A 24535-nucleotide genomic window follows, 5' to 3' on the forward strand; every position below is an offset into this window, starting at 1 on the left:
AACCAACACAACATGCGAACAGAGCAACAGTAAGGTTGCGCGTCGATGACGGCGCAGACATACAACTATTCGTGCTTGATGGATGTCCGTGTTGTATCTAGAAAATTGAAGGCGCGATGGCGTGAGGAGTGAACTCGCAATGCTCCGCTCTTGGCTGCGCGAAAAAGCTCTCGCTCGGATTCGGGAGAAAAGTTTAACAAACGAGGCCCTAATACGTCTGTCCTATCTCCGGCTTTGTTGCTCACGGAGCCCTTGAAGCATCACTAAAAGTAAGACAAACGAACCAACACAACATGCAAACAGAGCAAGGGAAAGGATGCGTGTCGATGACGGCGCAGACATACAACTATTCGAGCTTGATGGATGTCCGTGTTGTATCTACAAAATTGAAGGCGCGATGGCGTGAGGAGTGAAGTCGCAATGCTCCGCTCTTGGCTGCGCGTATAAGCTGTCGCTCAGATTCGGGAGAAAGGTTTTAAAAAAAACGACGCCCAAATACGTCTCTCCTATCCTCGGCTGTGTTGCCACTCAACTTTTTCCTCTTTTTTTTCAACACTAAGTCTGATTATAAATTAGGTAAGTTTGCAGACCTCCATAGAGCTCGTATTTACCGGTCCAATACAACCCGCGGGGCCGCGGGCTTTTTAGCAAGCGTCGGGTCAATTTGAATACACCTCGACTATCCGAATTTTAAAACAAAATAATGACAAGAGAAAGAGACGTGACTTACCAAAAAGATACAGCTATGCAACAGGTTTTCTTTCTGTAACAAAAGAGAAAACACACTTTAGTTTTGATTTGTTATCCACAATCGTATTTTGCGTGAATTTTACTTGGTTGAATTGGCAATTCTAGACACTTACAGGAACTGCATTCTAGTGAAAATTTGAATCTTTGAGGCTTCCTCCGCGTAGAATTCAGTAAACTGGCCTCCGACTGAAGTCTGTTTCAGGCCTACCCTGGCGCGGCGCGGCGCTATGGTTGAGGCGAAAATGACCCCAGCGGGCTAATTATTGAAATTGATAGACAACGCTATAGACAAAAGGAATAAGGAGAGATCTCATTGGTGACACTAGGTGGTCGGAAAGAACAAGAGAGGGAGGTAATAGACTAACTAACGGCAACCCATGAGAGACACAGTAGTTAGGCCACCTATTTCAACCAATAGGATCGCTCCATACCCTCTTGGTCTTCTTTGTCTATCGCTTTGTCTATCAATTTCAACGATCAGCCGGCAGTTGTACGCAATGTCATAAAATCGTGTTTTACTTCACTAGTTAGTTACTAAAAATTGGTGAGAAGTAGTTCAATATCCGCCTAAAATGAAAATTGGCATAGACGGAATGCATTAACTTCCTGGTTGGACGGGATCCTTGCTTGCTTGCACGTCCATGTGACATAGTAAATACAAGAGCACGGATGAGAAGCGTTAATCGAGGAAGATCAAGCATCTCCACTTCTCGCACCGTGCCTGCGGATGACACTCACCGACTCATCCCCTAGCCGCGCACTCCTCCATCTTCTCCACCTTATATCTATACGCTGAGGTAATCGAGTGACAGTGCCACACTGATGAGTCTGATCCATGGTTACTAATTTGAGCGTTAGAAAAGGATTGTCTTCGGCAGCGAAAATAGAGGGAAAGAAGACTAAATTTTAAGTAGATAGATAATTCATTCGTCAAAAGTACATGAGTGCAAACATGGCAAAGGGGACTTAAAGTTAATACAATTCACCTGCCATGGACTCACAGAAATGAAAATATTAGGGCAGATCATCAAGAATACAGGTCAGAGATTAAAAATAAGTTGGTAACAAAATGTGTTCCAAGCCCGAAACATTAATAAGGAAAAAAAGACATAACATAAGTTACGCCAAAAAAAAAACCTATAAGAAAACAATTTGATAATACAAATACTGATTGTGAGTTCAACTACTCTTAATGACTAGTGATAGATAAATCAATTTTCAAGCCGTTCATAAACTTAGGATAGCGCTGAATTTCAGAGTTTTCGAATCGTCGTATGTGGCATTACATATCGACGGTGAAACTACCAAACCACGTATCTCGGTTTGCGACGTCGCAGACTTCCTGTCATACATTATTTTTTAAATGAAAAACTTCTTAACGTCTAGTCTTGAAAATTTCTGTGATTTTTCCTCTTTGTGCGGAGAAAATTCTGTGAAAATTTCAAGGAAGGATATTGATTTGGTCGACTTCAAAAAAATAAAATGCGAGCGTAGATTTTTAAACACCGCAAACGAGATACGGTACACGGTTTGGTAGTTTCACCGTCGATATGCCCTATGCTTAGATACGATTATATTTTCTGAAAATGGAAAATTTTTTTCGGAGAAATTTGGCAAATTTCAAAAATGCTTTAACGGCGATTTTTCTTGAAGGTTTGCAGGACTTAAACGTGTAAAGATAAGTAGAAGAGACAAGTGAGTACAGAAATTTAATTTAGAGAATATGGGCCTGATGACGTCAGAGCAGAAAATTCTATTGAAAGAATCCTTCATTCTCCGTAAATTGTTAATCATCATCCCAAAAAAATGATACAAATTGTTCAATTGAAAAGAGCCTCATTAATTTTATGTTCGGCAAGACGGTAGTACGTGTGCTGTTTTCTGCTTGCTCGTGTAGTTACGTGTTTTACAAACGACAGTAAACATATTTCATGGTTAGAAATTGACGGAGAACGGTATTATTCACTCCAGACAGAAGTTACTACAGCTTTCAAGGGGAATAATGTAGATTTATGACAGCTTTGGCGAAAACGACGTAAGCTTTACGCACTTACTACTTCCTGATAACTCTCCGTTTTTTTTTAAAAAAAAAAAAAAAAATAATAAACGCTTAGTTTAAACGCGGCTTCCGTGATTTCCTCCGAAACTTGGCAGGCGGAGCCTCACTCGATGCACGAAAAAAAACGCGGTCTCACGAAATTTTCTATCTCTAATTTTTAAATCCCGAGTCACAATGGTGGCTCTTATCATTTTATCTCGTATTCCTCTTTCGGTGCGCTTCCAGTGCGGACTCACCGTACGCCCACGCACCGGGAGCCTTAGCCTCCTTCATCCCTTGATGCGCTTAAGTAGCGAGGGAGCTTTGAAAAGTTTGCAGCACCACCTACTTAATATTCTTATCAGATTTGTCGGTTACTGAGACGAGAATTTGAAGCACCTAGACCTCCCGGCTCAGCACTCCAGTGGCGTTGCGTGAATGTATCGATTGTTATACCGTTTAAACCTATGGTAAAGAATCGATTATTGAGGTGATCGCTGCGAACACTCTGTTCATCGATCCATTCCCATAGGTTTAAATGACAGATCAATCGATATATCGTAAAGCACGCCACGCCACTGTCTCCTTCCAAAGCCGTGCCTTAACTTTCGTATCTAATAGGCCTCATCACTAATTTTCGTTTTCTTCATGCCTTCATGGGCGGTCCTCGCGACTCACCAACTTCAAGGCTATTATCGAATTTTCTTCTCAGTTAAATTGACTGAACTTTGCATGGGATCTTTCAGTTTAATCTGGAACAATGAGAAAAAACCATGATCGAGAAAGACGTCCATTTTTACGAGGGTGTCACCCAGATTCTTGGATCATACTAGTTGACCCTTTAGTAGGCAAGAAACCTTAATCCGCCGGGGTAAGTTTTCAGGAAAGCCATTTTTGTTAATATGGGTCGAAAATTCAGAGAAATTATGCAATATTACAATTTAGTTCCGTTCCTTCGTAAAGAGAACAAAAAGTGACCAGTGACAGTGTCCAGTTTGTCAATGCTGAGCAGGTCTCTTTCCTTTGGACGGTTATCACACTTGGACCAGAATAAATCCCAAAGAACTAAACAGAATCAGCGTCACTACATTAGGCATTACCTAATTTCTTCCCATAATTCACTTTTTTACATAAAAATCAAGCAACGTTCTGCCTTGAAAAAATTGTTCTCTAGTTCTAGGGAAAATCATAGAATTAAAACGTTTTAGTGCTCAGTTTTTGATAAACAAAATTGTACACTTAAGAAAATTCGGCAACCTACGATGTAGTTAGTATGGTCCTGGTTAATGTATGTATAGTTATGTATACAGTTCATGAACGGCGGCACCGACCACCAGTCTCCAAATAACAAATTAGTTATAATTTCCTCGACCTTGTCTGCGTCAAGATTCCACGACATCACGTAAAGCCCCGTAAGTATAACGGAGGACCGTGATAACAGCTCGGGTAATTAGGTTGCGTAAGCAGGGTCTATTTACGGCACACGTTGCTTACATTGTCAGACAAACGAGGCAATTAGGGCGCGCAGAAGCTCCGGAGCGTTTTCCCGGACAAAAAATAGACGGTCGAGGTCTTTTCCCCTTTCTTCCTTCCTCGGATGAAATATGATTCAGATATCCTGCCAGAGATTGGAAAAGAGAGCATTTAAAAACCAATCACACGAAACGAACCCGGGTTTATGATTGTTTCCGGTCTTCTGCGTCCTTCATTTCCGTTTCCCGCACGGTCCTGGGGACTGATTACCTCTTGTTTTCGTTTTATTACCTCTCTCAAAAGAACGGAGCATTGTTCGTGATTTTTTCTCGGCCGGGATCCGTGCACGCGGGGTGGAGGCACTAATATTTTTCAGTAATGCTCCCCCGTTTCTCCTGGCAGCCCATGTTCTTCATGTATACAACCCCCCGCTCTGCTTTTTTCTTGATTTAGAGATAACTATTCTCGCATGTAGGGACAAAACAGAGGTACAAAGTTCAGCTGTGATTTTGTAATTTGTAGTCTTCATGTAGCTCAATTCATTCCATTAAATTAAATTGCAATTTAAGATAATTTTTGCCTGTTTGTTTGTTTGTTTACTGGAAAAAAACGCATTGGATCTAGAGTCCAGACTCTTAAAACATCGACAAGAAAAATATTCTCGATTCAATCAGATTTAAGCTTAAATCAAGAACCATAAGCCTCTTAATTTGAGCGGATTTCCTTTTGATGTAAGCTTAAATCTGATTGAATCAAGAGTCCTTTTTCTTATCAATGTTTTCAAGAGTCTGGACTCTAGATCCAATGTGTTTTTTTCCAGTGTTTCTTTGTTTGTTTATTTACATTCTTAAAACAGATTGAGCGCTAAATTAACTCTAAAATGACAGTTTTACAACTTACAGACATACACATTTTGAGAAGACTTGTATCACATGCTCCCTATGAAAATCAAGATATAGAGGATATATACATTAGTCATAATACAACTCCCCCTCCCTTTTTGCGCACATATAACATTGTGATTTATTTTTCCAATTTTTAACCAAAACTAACGGAACACCCCCGAAAATCGACATTTTGCACCCCCCTCGTGAAATCAAATCAGCTCCTTCCCCATCCATAGGTATTACTAGGGGGCTACGCCCCCTGGCCGCTACGCGGCCCAACCCCCTGAAGGCGCTCCGCGCCATCGATGGGCCGCTTCAGCGGCCCTATTTTTACCCTCCTATCAGTGTTAGTTTTATTTTTCCCCTAAAAAATTACAATATGAGGTATACTTTAATTTTAAAATTTACTTAAAATAACTTTAAAATTAAAAGGGCGCGTTTTGGAATGTCTGCTTGATGGAATATTGCAGTAAAACAATGATCAATAATAGTCAGATGACTTTTAGGATATCGTGGTTCGGGGATCGAACCCACACCGCTTCCCAAGTGATCGCATTCGACGTCGTAGAATGATTTGAATTCATAGGTTGGCTGCCATTTTGGGCCCTAAAAGCTCCATGGTCCAACCTCAAAATGATTGATAAGCTGGTACTCTTTTCATAAAATATATTCTTCTTTCCATCCTTCCGCGAAGTCTCAAATATACCAGAGACGTGTCCCTTTGGCAACAGGGGGCTTTCTACGCATTTAAGCCCTGCCCGCAAAATGTGCGCTTTACAAGATAACTTATCGGTCGACTTAAACCGAACCCGATGCGGCGAGCTCGCCGCTACAGCTCGGCTCAAAGGGACGCGGCGGCGGCGCGGGGAGGCGAAATAAAACCGATCTGAGTATTTAACTAATTACAATGAATTAACAGCAGATTTATAGCGCATTTATTAAAAGCTCTCTCGCCCTCCGCTGCAACTGGCTGCTCATCTCCGGTCTCGCGCATCCTTAAATCCACCGTCCCGATCCTGGGTAGTCAAACTGGTGAGAACACCGAGACCGATAACTCAACGATCACTCAGCGGATACTCAACGATAATTTAAAGGTGCATAAACTCAACGATCAATCATGGATTACTCGAAGGCTACTTCACAAAAACTTGGATGAAAAGACCTTCAATTAATCCTTAAATCCACCGTCCCGGTCCTGGGTAGTCAAACTGGTGAGAACACCGCCACCGCTAACTCAACGATCACTCAACGGATACTCAACGATAATTTAAAGGTGCATAAACTCAACGATCAATCATGGATTACTCGAAGGCTACTTCACAAAAACTTGGATGATAAGACCTTCAATTAATCCTTAAATCCACCGTCCCGGTCCTGGGTAGTCAAACTGGTGAGAACACCGCCACCGCTAACTCAACGATCACTCAACGATAACTTAAAGGTGCTTAAACTCAACGATCAATCATGGATTATTCGAGGGCTGCTTCGCAAAAACTTGGCTAAAAACCCCTTTAATTTTGAACATGCAACACGCACATCCGTGTAACACGAATAGTTGCATCAAGGCGCCTTAGTCAATTAATGGTCGGTCTAGTCCTCGTGAAGCGGAGGTGCCTTAAATTTTGTGAATATACAACACGCACATTCAAGATACTGGAAATATAAGCAAAATTTAAAAAAAAACTCGTAAATCTTTACTTACAACTTTTGCGGAGAAAAATTAAAAAGAAAAAATTGTCGGTGAAATGTAATTATATAACTTGTAAATTATTTTGATACTTTTAAATTTTATTAAAGTCTGGCGAATAATTCAAAGTCAGTCGGCGGGGGACATTTGTCAGGATATGGATTGGATTTAAAATCAACGACCGGTTTTTTGCCGTAATTTTCAGACTTTTGACCGGCTAGTCCACGGATTGGATGTCTACAATGGGTAAGAACATCGGCTTTTTCGCGGACTGGACCAGGGGGTGATCTGTCTACGGATAGGACAAAACAGTTGCCTCGTCTCCAGACTGGGCACTTTCGCCAACGTGTGCCAATTATGCTATTTTTGCCATTCAATCGTTAAAAAATAAGTCCGACATGTCGCAAATGTACATTTTACAATAGTGGAAAGCTAATTTAACCACGAGTGGGGTATTAGCATTTTATTATTGTAAAATCTACATTGAAATACGCCGGACACTTTTTTAACTACAATTTCGTTAAATCAGCAATTTCATTTTTTTCCGTGTGAGCAATTGGCAAATCCGACATCGCAGGCGGCCAAACTGCTTGGATTTCGGAGTCTGTAATTATTCACCGTTGGATTGCTTTGAGCGTGTAAATTATTGATGTTTAGCTTAGCCGGAGAAAAATGTATCCAGCGAATGCTTTTATGATCAGACTGTTGCCAGGACAGGCGTGTATCCCCATTTTTCGGAAGGAAGGAACAGAAAATTCGAACACACTTTGCCAACAGTGTTGAGCAGGCACTAGTGTTTTCGAGCGAGCGGGTCTCCGTATAATCGCACCGGCGAGACGCGACCGGGTCCCTGGGGACCTCGGAAAATATTACCTTTAGATTCGAGGGGAAATAAGCTCTTCTCCTTTCATGTCTCAGAAGTTGATTCTTTTGTTAATTGCCATTAACGATCGTCGGTGTGGCGGAAAGCACCACACTGTGAAAGTTCTCATTCAATCTCTGTTTAAGTTGAAAAGAGAAACAATAATTATTTTTATCCAACTTTATTAACGACACTGGGAAGGATAAAACAGGATTGCAAAGAATTGTTTTCATCAAAAACTTCCGCAGGATCTTGATGTAACGATTCCAATCCGAGGTGTTTGAATTCGAGAATCGTGGCTCGATGGTGAAGCGGCAAATGAAATCTGTCCCAATGTCCAATTTTAACGAAGGTTTCGCCTTGCAAAACACGTTGTATGATTTTATCAATGATAAATGACATAATCAGGGCCGGATTAAGGGGGTGGCCACATGGGCCGCGGCCCATGGCGGTAAGATTAGGGGGCGGCATATTTTTTTAAATGCGGGTACAAAAAAATCGGATTCAGAAAAAAATTACAAACAAGAAAATGTGACAAAACCTCTCATTTAATGAGAGTTCATTAATTTCTAATTTTGTCGTATTTTGGTGATACAAGAGACTGCACACCTTTAATAAGTTGAGTTAACAGAGAACCAAACACGTAATTTGGCCTGGAGCGGCGCGGCGCAAAGAGAAATTATGACGAGGACTTGAGATGAGAAGGAGAAACCCTCGACGCGGCGGTCGGCATGTAACACACATTAACGCCTACGAGACTGCATGAATACTTCACGCATTGCGTCAAACACAGCACGGTCAACAGCGGTCGGCGACTACATGAATACTTCACGCATTGCGCCAAATACTGTGTGGTCAGCGCGGCACGGCGGCGGAAGTTAAAATTATTAAACCACATTTATGTTTGTTCTTTCTTAATTTTGTAGTTCATTTCTTACAAATGAAAGGCCTTGTCTCCACAGACATAGGTTTACGGAACTGATCTTTCGCGCGAAGTTCCGTGAACTTTTGCTAGTAGTGTTGACAGGGCTTACGCAAAAAATGTGTCCAACACGAGTGAACGCGTCTTATGCACCCTTCTCTCTCTGGCACGTTCACTTGATGGTTTTTATTGATGTTTCAAAATGAATGAGGAGAGGGCGGCAAAATACAGGCGGCCCATGGGCGGCAAGTAGGTAAATCCGGCCATGGACATAATTCCTTCAATCTTAGGTTCATCGGTTACAGTAACTGGTGCTGCAATCACTGATTGACAAATTGAAAAGGAGAGAAACAATGGTGTGAACGTGTGGACAGTCTATACGTTTATATGTGGTTGCGGTTAATCACGTTTTAAGGTGCTATTTGAAGCCGATGCTTTTAGTAATATTCGACCTGGAAACTTAGCGTTTAGATCTAATCTTTTTTCCCAACTCCTACTCCATAATTAGTGACTATAGAATTACGATTCTACGACATGCGCAACGGATTAATTTTTTTTTTTTTTTTTTTTTTTTTTTTTTTTTTTTTTTTTTTTTTTTTTTTTTTTTTTTAAATGACCAAAAACAAGTTCTGGGAAATTTTCCTATTCTCAATTTTCGTTCCCCTTCGTTATTTCAGCTATGCACTTTATCGAGGGGAAAAAAGTTGGCGAATTTCCCATGTTTCCTGACCCAGGACATGCACAAACGTGAAATAATGGACCTAAATAGAAAATTTAAGATTTTAAGTTTTCATCTACTATTCTAGATTAAAAATAAAAAAGAAGAGAGATCATTGATTTTTCTCACCCAAACATAAGAAATTATTAGAAAATTTACATATCCTTTATTTCACGACGTAGAAGTGAATTAAATCAGAGACTTAAATCATTTTTCAGCTACGATATATACGGGCCATCTTCAATTGGACGTATTTATGCTGAAAGAAACTGTGCCTCACGCAAATCCTATGCACATACTTCCTTTTGACGAAAATACGTCCAATTATAAAGAGTCAATTCTCTAAAATTCATACTCTAATTTATAAAATCACGAGAGTAACGCCAAACGCCTGATGCACGAAGCACTTCCGGGGAGGGGGGCGTAAAGCGGTGGAGGGCGTACCCTTAAGTAGCAACTAAAAAACGGGCGGAAATTTTTAGGCAACGCATTCGAGACACGTGCACTTCTGGTTGCGTCACCGCGACGGAACTCTCAGAAATCTTCCCGAAATAACAGGAGCAGTATCCGTCAATTAAACGTCCCCACCCCCTTCCGAGAGGGGGAGCCGTCTGTGTTGTGGGCACATTTCAGAACAGCCACTTATCGTTATAGTTGCGGTAAGTTCAGAAGTTCCCCGTTAATTGTCGTATTGCTCCGGGAAGTTTGATCGATAACCGCAACGAACGTAATTAATTTCGAGCGCCTCAAGTATGCCCGCTATGTGACTCGATGGCACGTTTCGAGAGCCGGAGTGAAAAGGTGACGAAATGACGGTCATGCCTGCGTTCGAAGCGGGTCGGTCCTTGCCTTACGACGACGACGTTGGCTCGTCCTCTTCGCGGAAAACCTTCGGAAATTCTCAGAGAGGGAAAAATACCGAATACAGGATGCTTCGAAAGTTTTAATAGCGCTTTTTAGCGTTTAAATATTAAAAAGTGAGGCGATCTAAGAATCAGTGGCATGACGTGAATGATCGATTATCAATATTTCCCCATTAGAAGGTATAGTGAAGAATCGATTATTAAGGTGTTCGTTGCGAACACCCTGTATATCGATCTTTTGCCATGGGTTTAAATTGCAGCTTAATCGATGTATCGCAAAGCACGCCACGCCACTGCTAAGAATATGAAGGTTACGTCAACATTTTGATAATCGGGTTGAGGCATTCGCAGATTTGTTGGTATCCAGGATATTCTAATGATTGGTGCGGCTCAGATTTTTAACAGAGAGACATTAAAGCAAGTTATCTGACGATTCTGGAATCGATTTAGAAGATTTTCAAAAAAATAGAAAGTCGAGAAATGGAGACAAAAATTTGAATCTGGAGAGAGGGACGCGTAGAAAAATCTAAGGAGCTTTAAAATATGCATTGTTTCGTGGGGATCAACCAAGCTTACAAAGTCCTTTATAGAAAAAGTAAAAAAAAAAAGTTTTTTTTTTTAACAAAAATTGAAACTTTTGTCGAAAAATGAAACTTTGATCAAAAAATGTAATTTTTCTACGTAGCTAGAAAAAATATCCATGGACCCATTCTGAGCTCGCATCGTGTACTTAAAAATTAAAAATGCTTACGTCGAAACGCAAGGATGACGATGTGAACTATGCCATAAATTTTTCTCTACAAAGTCAATTTAACGCGCAGGATATTAAATTCGAGCTCAAAGCCATCGATACCTGTCTCTAAATTGGCACTTCCAACACGCAAAGCCCTGTGAAATGCAAAGGAAAGCGGAATCATTGAGTTTGGTGGGCGGGGGGAGGGTGTGGAAGGGATTAAAAAGAGATTCAATTAGTGCCGGCCTCGGCTGCGACTGAATTAAATATACATTATTTTGTTAATTAGTATCCTTAACGAGGGCGAAGACGCGGGAGAGGGGGAGGAGGGTATAAAAACGACAGAAAAAGACGGGAAAAGAAATCAAGCCGTAAGTAAAAGCAGTCAAAGGCCGCGCCCGGCATCCTTTTGTAGCGTCTTTAATAATGAAATTTCTATCCGATATGAGGGTCGAGCCTCGCGGAGAGGGGACAATAATTGAAGCATCCCTGCACAAAAACATTCTTAATTGGTCGCTTCGGTGCGGCCGCTAATTTTTGAGTAAACTTGAGGCCCCTCGCCGAGAGCTCAAAGTTAAATTGTTTCGCGGAGGGCGGGGGGGGGGGGGGGGGAGGCGAAAGAAATCAGCTCGGTTGCCTTGTTGTATGGGATGGACTTTATACTGTACAGAGTGATTCGCGATTAATATTGAGGATTTCAGGAGCACACGAGGAAGCATCTACGGTCATAAGGACCGAGTTTTGGCTCATACGGTGCACCGAAGTTTTCGGTAAAAAGTACGTATCTTTGTATGACTGGCCGACAAAAATTTTGGATGCCCGAATGAAAGTTTGGTTTTTATAACCGAGGAGTTAGATTACATATTTGGATCAAAAACTTTGGGAGTTCGGTGTGCCATGCGAACCTCAGTTTTTTTTCTCTCTCTCTCCTCATCTTCTCTTTTTTTTTTCGAGTAGAGGCGACATCTACGGCTAGACTCGGGGATGTGCCGTTGATAAATCTTTTAATTCGTGGATTTAGATTGAAAAACTAATCGGAATCATTTCTCAGAGCTTTTCTCAATTTTTCTTCTCGGGTTTGAGATTATTTTGTAAATATTTTGAGTGACGCAATTGCCTCATTTCTCTTCAAAAAATAAAATGAAAAAATAAATGAAATAGGAGCGCGGATTTGAATCACCACAGCAAACCCGATAGCTAATTTCAATTTTTCTCAAAACCAGTCAGCCAGTCAATCCCTCTGATGTGTATTTTACTACTGACATTAATATGACTATATTGTAAAGTGTCATAATTCTCAACGTTATTATGATTTTGGAATCTTGGAAAACGCCACGCCGTACAAAACCTCTATAACAATCGACTGTAGGTACATCAAACTTAATAATAGTGAATAGTGCCTATAGGCGATACCCGGATGAAGTAGGTAGGCATAACGAATGTTACAATCGATTTTCGATGACGCAGTGTCCTCCAGTACAGATCGATTGTTTCATGCATAAATGAGGGAAAATACGTAGTCTGCAACCTGGCAGAAGTGACACTGATCCTGAATCACCCTGTATACTTCGATCAAACGAAGTGTCGAGAGAGCTGGCAAAGGTGGGATATTTGCGGGTTCGGTAAAAAGAGTCGTTTTAATTATGATAAATTAATCAGTACTTACAAAGCGAGTGTAAAATCACGGGCAGAAACGAATGTTATCCGCGCTCCGTTCCTGCAAAAAAAAAAGAGAACAAAGTTTCGTTAAAAAACTCGTCGGGAAGACTCGGGAGGGAGAACGAGAATTTTATGAGACTCGAGAGTATTTTTTCGAAATTAAAAATTGCAGAAACTTCAAACTTCTTGAAAGTAATGTTTATGTTTGCAGCTCGGAGGAGCCGTGTTTTCAGGTTGAACTCCTGACTTTCGTCACCGAGGATTTCCCAAATAAAGTTTTAAATTAATTGCGTTTAAAAAATTCATCGCCGACCGTCAGCCAGGAATTAGATACCATCATGGGGGGGGGGGGGGGGGGACGAGCGCAAGTTCTTCAGTTCTGTTTCCTCCTGCAGATGCGTCATTACCGAGGAAAATGGCCTTAAGGAGAAGCGCGCAACTTTTCAGCACTATCCGACGAATTTTTTGAATCGTTGATATTAAATCTAAATTACGGTTCATTAGAGCACAAGGGAACCGCGCTATTAGGAAATGGGGACGGGAGTGTTGGCCTCCCTGCGTTGGAAATTTGACCTTAAAATGGAGGAATTTTGATCAATTTTCGTTTTACATTTTTTGAGATTTTTGACTTACTTGGGGGTACGTCCCCTAACCGCTACGCGGCCCAGCCCCCCGAGGGCGCTTCGCGGACCTCTTGTGGGTTAAAATAGCATGATAGCAAATAATAATTCATTGGCGACCATATTAATGATTGTGGTGTGCGAACCGGATCCTTCATCCTCGGTAATTCCTATGTAAGTCATATGTACTGCCGTGCTAGGGAAGAAAGCCGTATGAACATTCGAGAGTTGCCAAATTTCCCTTAAGGAAACATGTATTTTTGACAACAGTCATGCATATTTTTCCTTGAAATTTTCAGATATTTTAGATGAAATCGTGTACAAAATTGTCTAAAAATTGTGGAAAATAATATTCAAAATTTGCTCAGTGAATTCGGATTTTATTGGTGGAAACTTGGCGACGTCCGAAGGCTCATACGGCGCTTTTCCTAAGCACGGCAGTGTATTCCTAAAGTATTTAATTTTTTTATGATTCTTGTGTGAGAGGGTTATTTGGCTTCCTCTGATTTTTGAAATTTGATAATGGAGACCTGATGCATAGACTCGCTTTCATTCCTGTACTCAGTCTGTTGATGCTAGTTGGTTGCTTTCACGTCAAATTCATTTTTTCAAGGGTTTAGTGTGATTTGTAAAGGTGTCTGAAACTACTCTCGGAGCACAATTAGTCGTTGAAAGTATGTTAAAACTCACCGAGACGAAAAGAAACCTTGAAAAAGTGTCGGAACAAAAAGGCAATTAGCTTTTTGTTCATGTGATTACGAGCGCAACGCGAGGGGTGGCGCGAAAAAGAAGGGATTAAATCGTTATGCAATCTTTGTCTCGCCTTATGCAGGGGCACATTACTCGAGAATGCAAGATAGTTGGTCCTTCGGAGCGCATTGCATAGAGGTTGTCCAGTGTCTGCAAATATTCCAGCGTATTCTGGGCATTAAAATAACTGTTCCTGATGTAAGCGTGCAGGAAGTTAGCAATGAGGAAGTCTTAGATGTGAAATTGCCCCGAATTCGTGTTTCGTACATGTTTAACAGATATAGAGGCTTGCGCGGAAAACATGAGATAGGGAAAAGAGGAAGAAAACATAAAATACGTGTTTTATTAGAGAATTTACTCAGCCCAGGCTATCGTGACAGCATGGACGCATCAAACTTGATCAAAACATAAGTTTCGCGGCGCCGCGTTAGTTCGTCGCTCGTCGGAGATTCGAGTTTCGTTCGTCGACGAAATTGACGTTAAAAAAAAAAAAAAAAAATAAAAAAAAAACAAAACAAAAAAAAAAAAAAAAAAAAAAAAAAAAAAAAAAAAAAAAAAAAAAAAACAGAATAAAAAACAAAAACACAAAAAAGACAAAAAAAAAACAAAAAATAAAACAAAAAAAAAAAAAAACAAAAAAAAAAAAAAAAAAAAAAAAAAAAACCATAAAAAAAAAATTAAAAAAAAAAAAAAAAAAAAACATAAATTAATAAAAAAAAAAAAAATAAAAAAAACAAAAAAAAAAAAAACACCAAGGTGACGGGGGGTCATAAATCTACTATCTACTATCTAATCTCTATCAAACTTAACTAAAACTAACTTAAATCTTCTCTAAAACGTTTCGTTCGTAGCTTATACTTTCATATTAATATATATAAAAAGAAAGAAAAGCATTTTCCTTTTTTTTCATTCCATGGATGACATAATCGAAACAAAATCGTAAATAATAAATAAATCAAATCGCGGGCCAATCGAATCATCCGCGCCAAAATAAATAAATCCGCGGCGCTCGCCCCGGGCTAATGATTATCCTCGTTGTCTATTATTTTTTATTTTGCCCCCGGTTTTGGTTGCCTAAACCGTCTCACAAACTCATCTAAAATTTTCATCTCATTGCGGTCCACCGTTGATTAAAAAAAAAGAATAAAAAACCAAATGGGTAAAAAAACCCTTAAAAAAAAAAACAACAAAGAAAAATAATAAACACAAAAAAAAAAACAACTGCAACTGGGAAAAAAACCACATTGGATCTAGAGTTCCCAAGGTATAGCTAGAGTTACCCAGACCTGGTCTTTCTTAAAAAAAAAAACAGAAATCGACAAAGAAAAAAAAAAAAAAAAAAAAAAAAAAAAAAAAAAACATCACAAAAAAAAGAAAAAGTACTTACTTCTTTACTCTGGATTCCAATCAATCAATTCAAATCAGAATCTAAGCTTAAAAATCAGCATAAATCAAGAACCCAAGCCACCAAGCGTCTTTTTTAATTTTAAAGAAAAGAGAAGAAGAAAAGGGAAAAAATAAGGAAAGAAAAGAGAAAGAAAAACAAAAAAAGTTAAGAAAAAATTTAATTTAAGAAGAAAAAGAAGAAGAAGAATTTTAAAGAAAAAAGGAAGGAAAGCGGAATTTCCGTTTTGATTCACATTCAAAAGAAGCAAATCAAAAAGCAAAAATCCGATTTGAATCAAGAGTATTTTTTTTCTTTGTCAATGTTTTTTCCAAGAGTCTGGGACTCTAATCCAATGTAGTTTTTTTTTTTTTTTTTTGTTTTTTTTTTTCCTGTTGAATTGAAGGCTAGTGTAAAAAACACTGAAAATTCGTCGGATTCTTTCCATTTTCCCCTACTTCCAATTCTTCTTCTTCCGCATTTCCCCCCTTACTCTGAGAATGGCGACATTCTGGAAAAGGTACCTACACAACAGACACTTTAGAAATAAAGATTATAACGAATAAATTTTTTAAACACACAGGGGATGCGCCCCCCGGCACTTGGGGGGGGTGGCGACCTGACCACGGGACTAAACCTCCCGGGCAAATCATCCAAATACTAAAACCACCCCCATCTGTCCACGGCGGTCCACTGGGGTGGACGCCGTCGCGTGCACCGTTGACTTCCCAACCATCTCGTCTTTTTGCTTCCACAAACAATATACGGCCCGTGTTACACTTTACTCATCTCCGACCTCCCTGTCAACTTCCTCGTAAAACCACTGCCCCCAAACTTCCACTGCCGCCGCTTAAAACCTTTCCCGTTGTAGTTCGTTTGCTTCTCCCACCCTGCCACGCCCCACCCTCCCCGCCCCCAACCCAAACGGCGAACACCGGCGCCCTCCTCGTCGTCGCGCGTCAACAACGATCACGCAAACCTCACCGGCGGTGGCTCTACCCCTTGAAACCGCCACCCTGTCTGCCAAATCCTAACCTACTCTTTCGGTGTAACGCCCTTGTGTACAACAACACTCCCCGCTTTTGGCTTGCCGTCTGTTCTGGCTTTTATGGTGAGTGTCTCTGCTTCTTACATAAAACTTCTCCGGCGGTCATCAGCTCGTGTTCGTAAATCTCGCGTTCGTGGGGCGTGTTCTTGCTGAACCACGCGCGAACAGGCTACCCCCTGTTCCTACACCACCCCGCTTCCCCCCTCCCTGCCCCGCTCCTCCCTCCCCAAACTTCCTTTTGACGCCTATCAACACCCTTCTTTCTTTTACTTTTCTTTCCTTCTTTCTCGCTAGTGCACCTGCTCCTTTGGCCTTGTTCTTCTCCTTCTCTCTTGACTCAACTCACGCCACCCAAACTCCCTATTCTAACTTCTAACAAAACCTCTGAAACGCCGATTTCTTCTCCACGAGTACCTGAACGAACCGGCCGCTCCTTCTCTCTTAGCGTTACGTAAACTCGTACTGTGTTTGGTACTCTTTCGCTCTCCCCTCAACTTCCAACTCAATTTGACCTACTGTACACCCTCTCTTTTCTCTACTACCGAACTTCCGAGTGGGTTCTCCCCAACTCCCCATTCCTTCTCTACCTAGGCTTTACGTTCTTATGACCTATTTTCCTCACAACAGCCGGACGGTTTTATATTTGGTCAGTCAAAACTTTGTTCTCTTAAACCTTTGACTTTTCTTGTCTTCTACTCTGCTCTTCTCTGGTCGGCTTGGTTCTCACGAGAACTCCTCTCCTGTGATTTACTTTCTTTGCTCCTCACCCACTCTCTGTTATTTCTTCCCGTCCTCCCAAATCTCGTTTCCCAAACTGTTACTTCCACTGCTGTGGTGCAAACGTCCGCTCACGGTGTTCGTGTTAAAACTCTCTTTTCTGCCGCGTCGGGGTGGGGGGTTTGGTTTTGAGACTCCCACTCCCCCCAAACCTGTGTACCTTTTCCCTGACTTCGACCCCCCTCTGCACGTTTTGTCCCTCTCTTACGCGGTTCCGTCGGTGTTATTTTGTTGACTGCGGCCTAACTTTTTCCGTTTGGCGTACCCCGCCACCAAAACGAACTTCTCGCACTTGCCCTGTACCCGTCTCTCTTCCATTAACTTCAACTTCCTCCTGTTCCCCCAACTTTAACTGCCCAAAATCCCGAACTCTCGCGCTTCTTTGGACTCTCTACTCGACGGTTTACCCCTTCCCCTCACCCGAAAAACGGCTCTTCTTAACGTCCCTCCTTAACGGGTGCTGTGTTTTGCGCTCTTACTGTTTCTCACTGCCCAAACTTGTTTACTGTATACGTTTGCCCTTCGTTCTCTCTCTTCTGGTACGACTTTGCTGCACAGCCCCGCCCCCCAAACGTCGTTTGTCACGGTATCGCTCTTCCTAACAGGTCGACTGTTTGGCCGTACTTCTCTGTTTCTGGTGGTTCGCCGTCTCAACCGTGTAACCGGCGTCACTTTGTTGTCCCTAACACGGCGCTTCGCCCCTTTCCGCCGTTTTGCTGCACCCCCCACACCTCCAAACCTGCCTCTCCGTGCACGCCTCGCACGCCTTTCCCCCCCCGCACGCCCACAATCACCGAACGTACCCCGCGCAACACCACCTTTCTACACACCAACTATTCACTCCATTCTCCCAAACCCTATGCACTCCTCCTTTCCCTCCCAAACTTCCCCTAACTACTTCCTTCGTTTTATGCTTTCTGTGCTTGGTCTGTTTCTCCTCCTTCCTTTTCCCTGGGGCGGAGTGCCGCCGGGTGGTCGAGAACTCTCCCCAAACGCTTTAACTGTCCGTACGGTTCCGTCGAAACCGCCAGCTCATCCCTCCCCCCCCCTTCCCCCCCTAACTGCTCCCGAGTTACTACGACGTTCTCTCTTACGCGGTTCTGAGCCCTCTATCGTCCCGTGTCACCCGTACTTTCCCCCGCTCGGCCTCTAGCGTTCTGCCGTTTGCCTGTGTCAACGTTTTTCTGGGGTACGGGCGTTCGGTAGTTCCCCTGGCCTTCGGAAAACGTGTCGAGGTTGTTCACGCACGTGAACTCCTTGCGTTGTTCACTCTTTTACGTTTGTCTACGGCCCGTCTTAACACGGCCCTTCTTGTCGCGTGTCCTGACCGCGTTGGTTGAGAGTGTCTTGTGTTTCGCCGGGCCGTGGGTCCCTTAATCGACGCCGCGTGCGCTACGCGGTGTTACACCCCCGGTCACACCCTTGTTCGTTCCTCTGACTGAACCGAATTTGCCGTTGGAGCGTGACGCAACTCGGCGACTGGACTGGTTGCGGTTACCCCTCCTTTACTCCTCTTGGGTTCTCTCGTCGCTAACACTACCTCGACCCCATAACGCGCAACTTGCGAAGTTGGCTGGCGGACGTGTTTGTCCCTGCCTTCGCGTCGCTTACTACCGCAACGTCGGCAACCCCGCCCTACCCCTGCTTCTCACCAAACCCTCCTGTAACCCCCACTAGCTCGTGGTTCGGCCCTGATCCACCCTTCTCTCTCTTGCCACGCGCCAACACCCGACGCCCTTTCCCTAACCGCACAATCGCGCTACCTCCCCCAAACGCCCCCCCACAGTTGACCTGCCGCGTCACAACTTGGTCCCCGTGTACTACGTCAACGTTCCTCTTTTGGGACTCTGTTGCACTGGGATACGGCTTTACGCGGCTGTGTTTCTACTTCTCACTCTTCCTCCTTTCGCTGTTTTCTGACAGCACAAACCCCTTTCTGCCCGTTCGTCGTACTCGCCCTCCGTACATCTTATCCTTCGGCGGACTCTCTATTCACCCACCTCCCCCCTATACTTCACTGGCCGGGTTTTTTAGTGGTTGGTTGCCCCCACACCACCCCACTTACCCTACGCCTAACCTCTCCCAACGCGTCGCCCAACTCCCCCGCCTCCCTAAAATTCGCCCCCCACCAATACGGATGAGAGTGGTGAAAGGCGGTAACGCGCGTACCTTCGCGGCGTCCATTTTAAAACAAAAAAAAAATAAAAAAGAAAACCCTCAATTTATTTTAAATATGAAATAATAATTAAAACTTTCTACTTTTATTTCCCTTTCTCCCTTATTTTTTAAAACCTTTTTTAATTCTCCTTACCCATCTCCCTTTTCCTTTTTCATTTCCCATGCTCTTTCCTAAACTTACAACTTATTCTCCAAACTTTCTCCCTCTGTAAATACATAGGGAAAAAAAAACAAATAAAAGAAAAATAAAAATCAATATTTCCGGACAAATTTTCGGGAACTTGGAAATCAACCAACACAACCCAACCTCAACAAAAAAAGATACCGAAAACACCGAAAACAAAATCATTTTCAATTAATTCAAAAAAGAAAAGAATAAGTAGATACGGAGAATTTATTTCGAGATAGGCTTTATTTTTCTTCTATTCTACCTATACCCCTCACATCAAGATAGGCTTTTCTTTCTTACTATACTCCTTCTCATCAAGAATCGGTAAAAAATCCATCAAGCACAGAGACTAGTACTTATGGATCCCAGGAGTAGGATTGAAATCCTTCCCTGGAGCGCGCTAAAGGGAGGTTAGCGCGCTGTGTCCTCTCTCGCAATCTAATCGTGAGTAAGCAGATTCCTCTTCCGTCAAAAAAAGAAAAAAAGAAAAAAAAAAACACTGCACTCACCAAATTATATTGCTAATTAGGACCTTCTTTTTTGAGGTCGAACTTTTCTCGATCGAGTCGTATTTTCGAGTTGTTTTCAGTTGCTTGGTATCCAGATGAATCAGTGTCTAATGCAACAGAATCGATCAGAGAAACTCGCTATATGATTTGCTCGGTCATGATTTTTTTCTTTCAGCAGGGGCATGGCAACCTCTCGGGGCACCCGGGCCATTTTGCATACATAAAGGCTGGCATGAGTTTCCTCTAAATTAGACACTGCAGCTGTAAATGGCATAATTAAACGAGGAACCATTAACAGTTTCAGCGTTTACTCCGACACTGCCGAGGCAGCCCGGCTGGCGAGCCTAAGTTCTGGGAAAACGACAGAGGGACCTGGAAAATTGGGAGAGGGGGCGGGGGGAGGGGGCGCCATGATTAAAGCAGAAAAACTGCCCCAGCCCCGGCACCGGCTCGGCATAGGGGCGGCGCATCGTCGGATTTTCTCGCCCTCGTTCTAGGGGTAGCTTTTCCTCATAAACAGGGTGACAAGTTTCCATGAATTTTAAAATTTCCTCATTTCACCCTTGACATAACAATGTTCTGAATCAGAAACTTCCCGATTCTGTAAGTGCGTTTACTTTAAATTGAACCTTCATTGTAAAAAATTCAGTTTTATAAGATGATTGCTTTCTAAAAATGGAGTCGATTAGGTAATTGAATTTTACACAAATCTGAATTAATAAATCATAAAAATAAAATTAAACGTGAGTAATCATACAACTTGTGTATCTTCATCGGTGTAACTAAAAACTTGGGAATTTTCATGAATAAAAATTGTATTATTAATTCCAATGCCAGTAATTATTGGAATTAAAGAATTAGAGTAACAATATTTTTAAATTTCAGAACGATGTTTATTGTAAATTTTTAAGAAAATTCCTAATTGTTAAGATTTCTCTACAATTTACTACGGAAAACACCCCTCTGAATGAATTAGAACAATAAGAGAACTAACATATAGTCGAGCGCAACTTTCAAACTTTGCAATGCAGCTACGTTCTTCAGCTTATATTCCTCCAGGTTGTAAGAGAACAGATCCCCAAACTGATCTATTTGCTTTCGTGCATTTTGTGACTAACTTAAGAAACGAAAAATTTGATTTTTCCGTCAATCAGACAACCCAGTTAAGTTTTTTTAACAGATGAGTCAACTGATAGGGGAGTCTCAGTGGATATTACTTTTTTCTTTCTTTCTGTATTTAAATTAACTTTAGGCACTTTAAGACTGTCTCAATTTGACGTCGTGTGATTGAGTGGAAAATATCCTTTGAGAAAACATTCCCTCATTCGCGCGTTCAAGTCATCTTAAAACTTTAATCATTTACCACCACTGCAAGCTGGCGATTCGTATTTTTAAATACATTTTTCGTTGTATTATGTTTCACTTCAATAATTTCCAGAAATGTGTATTGCAAAATTTTAAAATGGATCACTTGACGGGGTTTAAAATTAAGCACCACTAATATGTTCCTGTTCTAATATGTACCTACTATATACCTATGTACTATATATATACCTTTGTTCACAAATATGTACATGCTCATCAAAAATGTACTCAAATACTAAATACAGTCTAATTTTTACTATTTTTGATAAAATTTCTGAATCTCTGAAAATATGCTTCAAGGAATTTTACGATTTCAAATAGGAAATCGCGCCAACCTGCGAATGACATCGCCGCCGAATCGATCCATCGGTGGAAAAAAGAAGGGAGATTCTCTACGAATGGAGGCCACGACATTGTACGTTGGCCGGGGTCGTGGCTGGGGCGCACAGTGGAACGCGCCATCGGGAAATGTTGGACACGAAATTGTTTACAACGTTTGCAAATTTTGATGTCTAGGTCGTCACAATCTCGATTTCAAGGGGTGATGCTTACAGGAAATTTTACGAGAAAACTAACGGCGACACTTTTAAACCTCTACGTTCGTCACTACCGAAGAGGTGAACGTTTAGAATCTCGACGTCTGCGGGCGGGTTGATTATTGAAATTGATAGACAAAGCGATAGACAGAGAAGACATGGGGCGAATAAAGCGATCTCATTGGTGGAAGTGAATGGTTGCAACGGATAAAGGAGGTAAGTATTAGAATAACTGACGGCAACTGAAAGGAGACCCTCCAGTCAGTCCATTATTTTCCCCCTTCCTTCACCTGTAAGAACCACCCGTTTCAACTAATCGCATCAATTCATACTCTTTATCTCTTCTTTGTAGGATTGTCACAGAATTCAGAGACTGAATTTCCCTGACATTTCTCTGAAACATTTTGGCTTAACTATTTTTTCCTGACATTTTCGTCATTATCCTGACATTGTCAGGTTTTCCCTGACTTTATGACTTTCCCTGACATTTCCCTGATTTCCCTGCCACATATTGGTGAGATACCTTAACAGTTGAAGATATGCCAGATGGTCAAAAATACATAATTTTAAGTAATTTTCGAGCGAAATTTGTTGTTCGAAACGTTAAGACCATTCTAGGTAGCAAATAAGGGTGGCTTAACTGTTTATCCCTCACATTTTCGTTATTTTCCCTGAAACCAGGTTTTTCCTGACACTTTGGTTATTTTTTTGGAATTATCAGGTTTTCCCAGACACTTTTGTCATTTTCCCCGAAATTTCCAGGTTTTCCCTGACACTCTCGTCATTTCCCCTAAAATTTCTAGGTTTTCCTAGAAACTTTTCGTCAAATTCCCTAAAATTTCAAAGTTTTTCCTGACACTTTCGTCATTTCCTCTAAAATTTCCAGGTTTTCCCTGAATTCAGAATACCCTTACATTTCCCGGTTTTCCCGGCATTCCTCAACTGTGGCAACCCTGTCTTTGTCCATAGCTTTGTCTATCAATTTCAATAGTCAGCCGACTGGTGCCATGGACTAGTTCCACTGTGGGCCGGTGTGATGGCGGCGGCCGTGCGGCGCGGCGCGGGCACGGGGAAATCCTATTAAGTTGATTCGTGAGTCGATGCTGATGCCGAACCCGATTCCGAGGCGAACATCTGTAATCCGTGATCCGCCGATCCGTGCCGATTGTTTTCCGCCCCCCCCCCCCCCCCCCCCCGCCCCCACTCACTCCACGTCCGATACGTCAGCGTCCGCATTAACGTCCGAGCCCGGGCGGCTCAGCCCCGATCGTCCGTTCCGTAGACCGCGTCGCATCGCATCGTCCCCGAACACCCTTGCCGCTTTTCTCCTCGGATCTCCGCTCTTCTCTCTGACCGCGAGTATCAACCGAATGGAGCTAGCAGTGTTTTGCCTTCCCAGACGCCATTCGCCGAATACGCTTAAAATTGAGGAAGCTGTGGGCTAATTGTTGAAATTGATAGACAAATCTGTAGACAAATCGACAAACAAAAAGGACATAGGGAGTATAGAGCAATCCTATTGGTTGAAATGGGTGGCTCTTATAGACTAATAGGGTAAATAATGGACTAACTACAGGGTCTCTTGTGGGTGCGATCCTATTGGTTGAAATTCGTGGTGCTTATAGACCATGGGGGTTAATGATGGACTAACTACAGGGTCTCTCGTGGGTGCGATCCTATTGGTTGAAATTCGTGGTTCTTATAGACCATGGGGGTTGATGATGGACTAACTACAGGGTCTCTCGTGGGTGCGATCCTATTGGTTGAAATTCGTGGTTCTTATAGACCATGGGGGTTGATAATGGACTAACTGCAGGGTCTCTCGTGGGTGCGATCCTATTGGTTGAAATTCGTGGTTCTTATAGACCATGGGTGTTAATGATGGACTAACTACAGGGTCTTTCGTGGGTTGCCGTTGGTTAGTCTACTACCTACCTCCTATGTCCATTGCAACCACCCACTCCCACTAATAGGATCCCTCCATATCCCTGTTGACTCCTTCGTCTATAGCTTTGTCCATCAATTTCAACAATCAGCCCGCAAGGTCATCCTGACGTTTAAAAAAGTTGTTTCATCCCGTCGATTTTTTCGAACCCGCAATTTCACGTGCGATGATGCACGTGCAAGAAGTTACTTTTGGTTCCTAAAACTAGGCTTTTCGGCCAGGGTGCGACCCAAGTCAATGCAGGGCGTAATCGAACGTTACGTTTTGATCCAAAGAATTCAAGCCCTGAGCTTACTACAATTTTTAAACCGCCGGTTCGACGTCGGTTTGAAGTTTGCAGATCAATATACATAGTTTAGGGAGAGAGAAACCATTTGAAATTTACCACATTCAAGCATCACGGTTTACCGATAACAATGAAAAATTGCGCCCAGTATTGGCTCGAAATGAAATAGATCTCTAACAAATTATTCTAAAAAAAACTAGAGAATTCTTCGTCGACACCTCAAAATCCAATTTTTCCGCCCAAGTCGACGAAAATTGCACAACAGAATGTTGCGCGCCCTAGACCGAGGTCCCTCTGCACCACGAAAATTCACTGAAAACCCGTCCCCTCCTCCCGCCGAAAAAAGTTCGATTTATTTAAGATCCCTAGATTCCTT

The 24535-nt window shown here is 42.1% G+C and overlaps 1 long non-coding RNA gene across 1 annotated transcript in view; it reads right to left on the minus strand.

Annotated features, from left to right (window-relative positions):
* Positions 1-344: 344 nt before the first annotated feature.
* Positions 345-24535, minus strand: part of LOC109034290 (uncharacterized) — a 91062-nt gene continuing 66871 nt past the window's right edge. The window contains exons 2-3 of the long non-coding RNA XR_011899712.1: positions 12600-12650; positions 345-763 (exon numbers count right to left, since the gene is read on the minus strand). This is a non-coding gene — a long non-coding RNA (uncharacterized lncRNA). The remainder of the gene's footprint in view (positions 764-12599; positions 12651-24535) is intronic.

Source organism: Bemisia tabaci, chromosome 4 (assembly GCF_918797505.1).
Source record: "Bemisia tabaci chromosome 4, PGI_BMITA_v3".
Lineage (NCBI taxonomy): Eukaryota > Metazoa > Arthropoda > Insecta > Hemiptera > Aleyrodidae > Bemisia > Bemisia tabaci.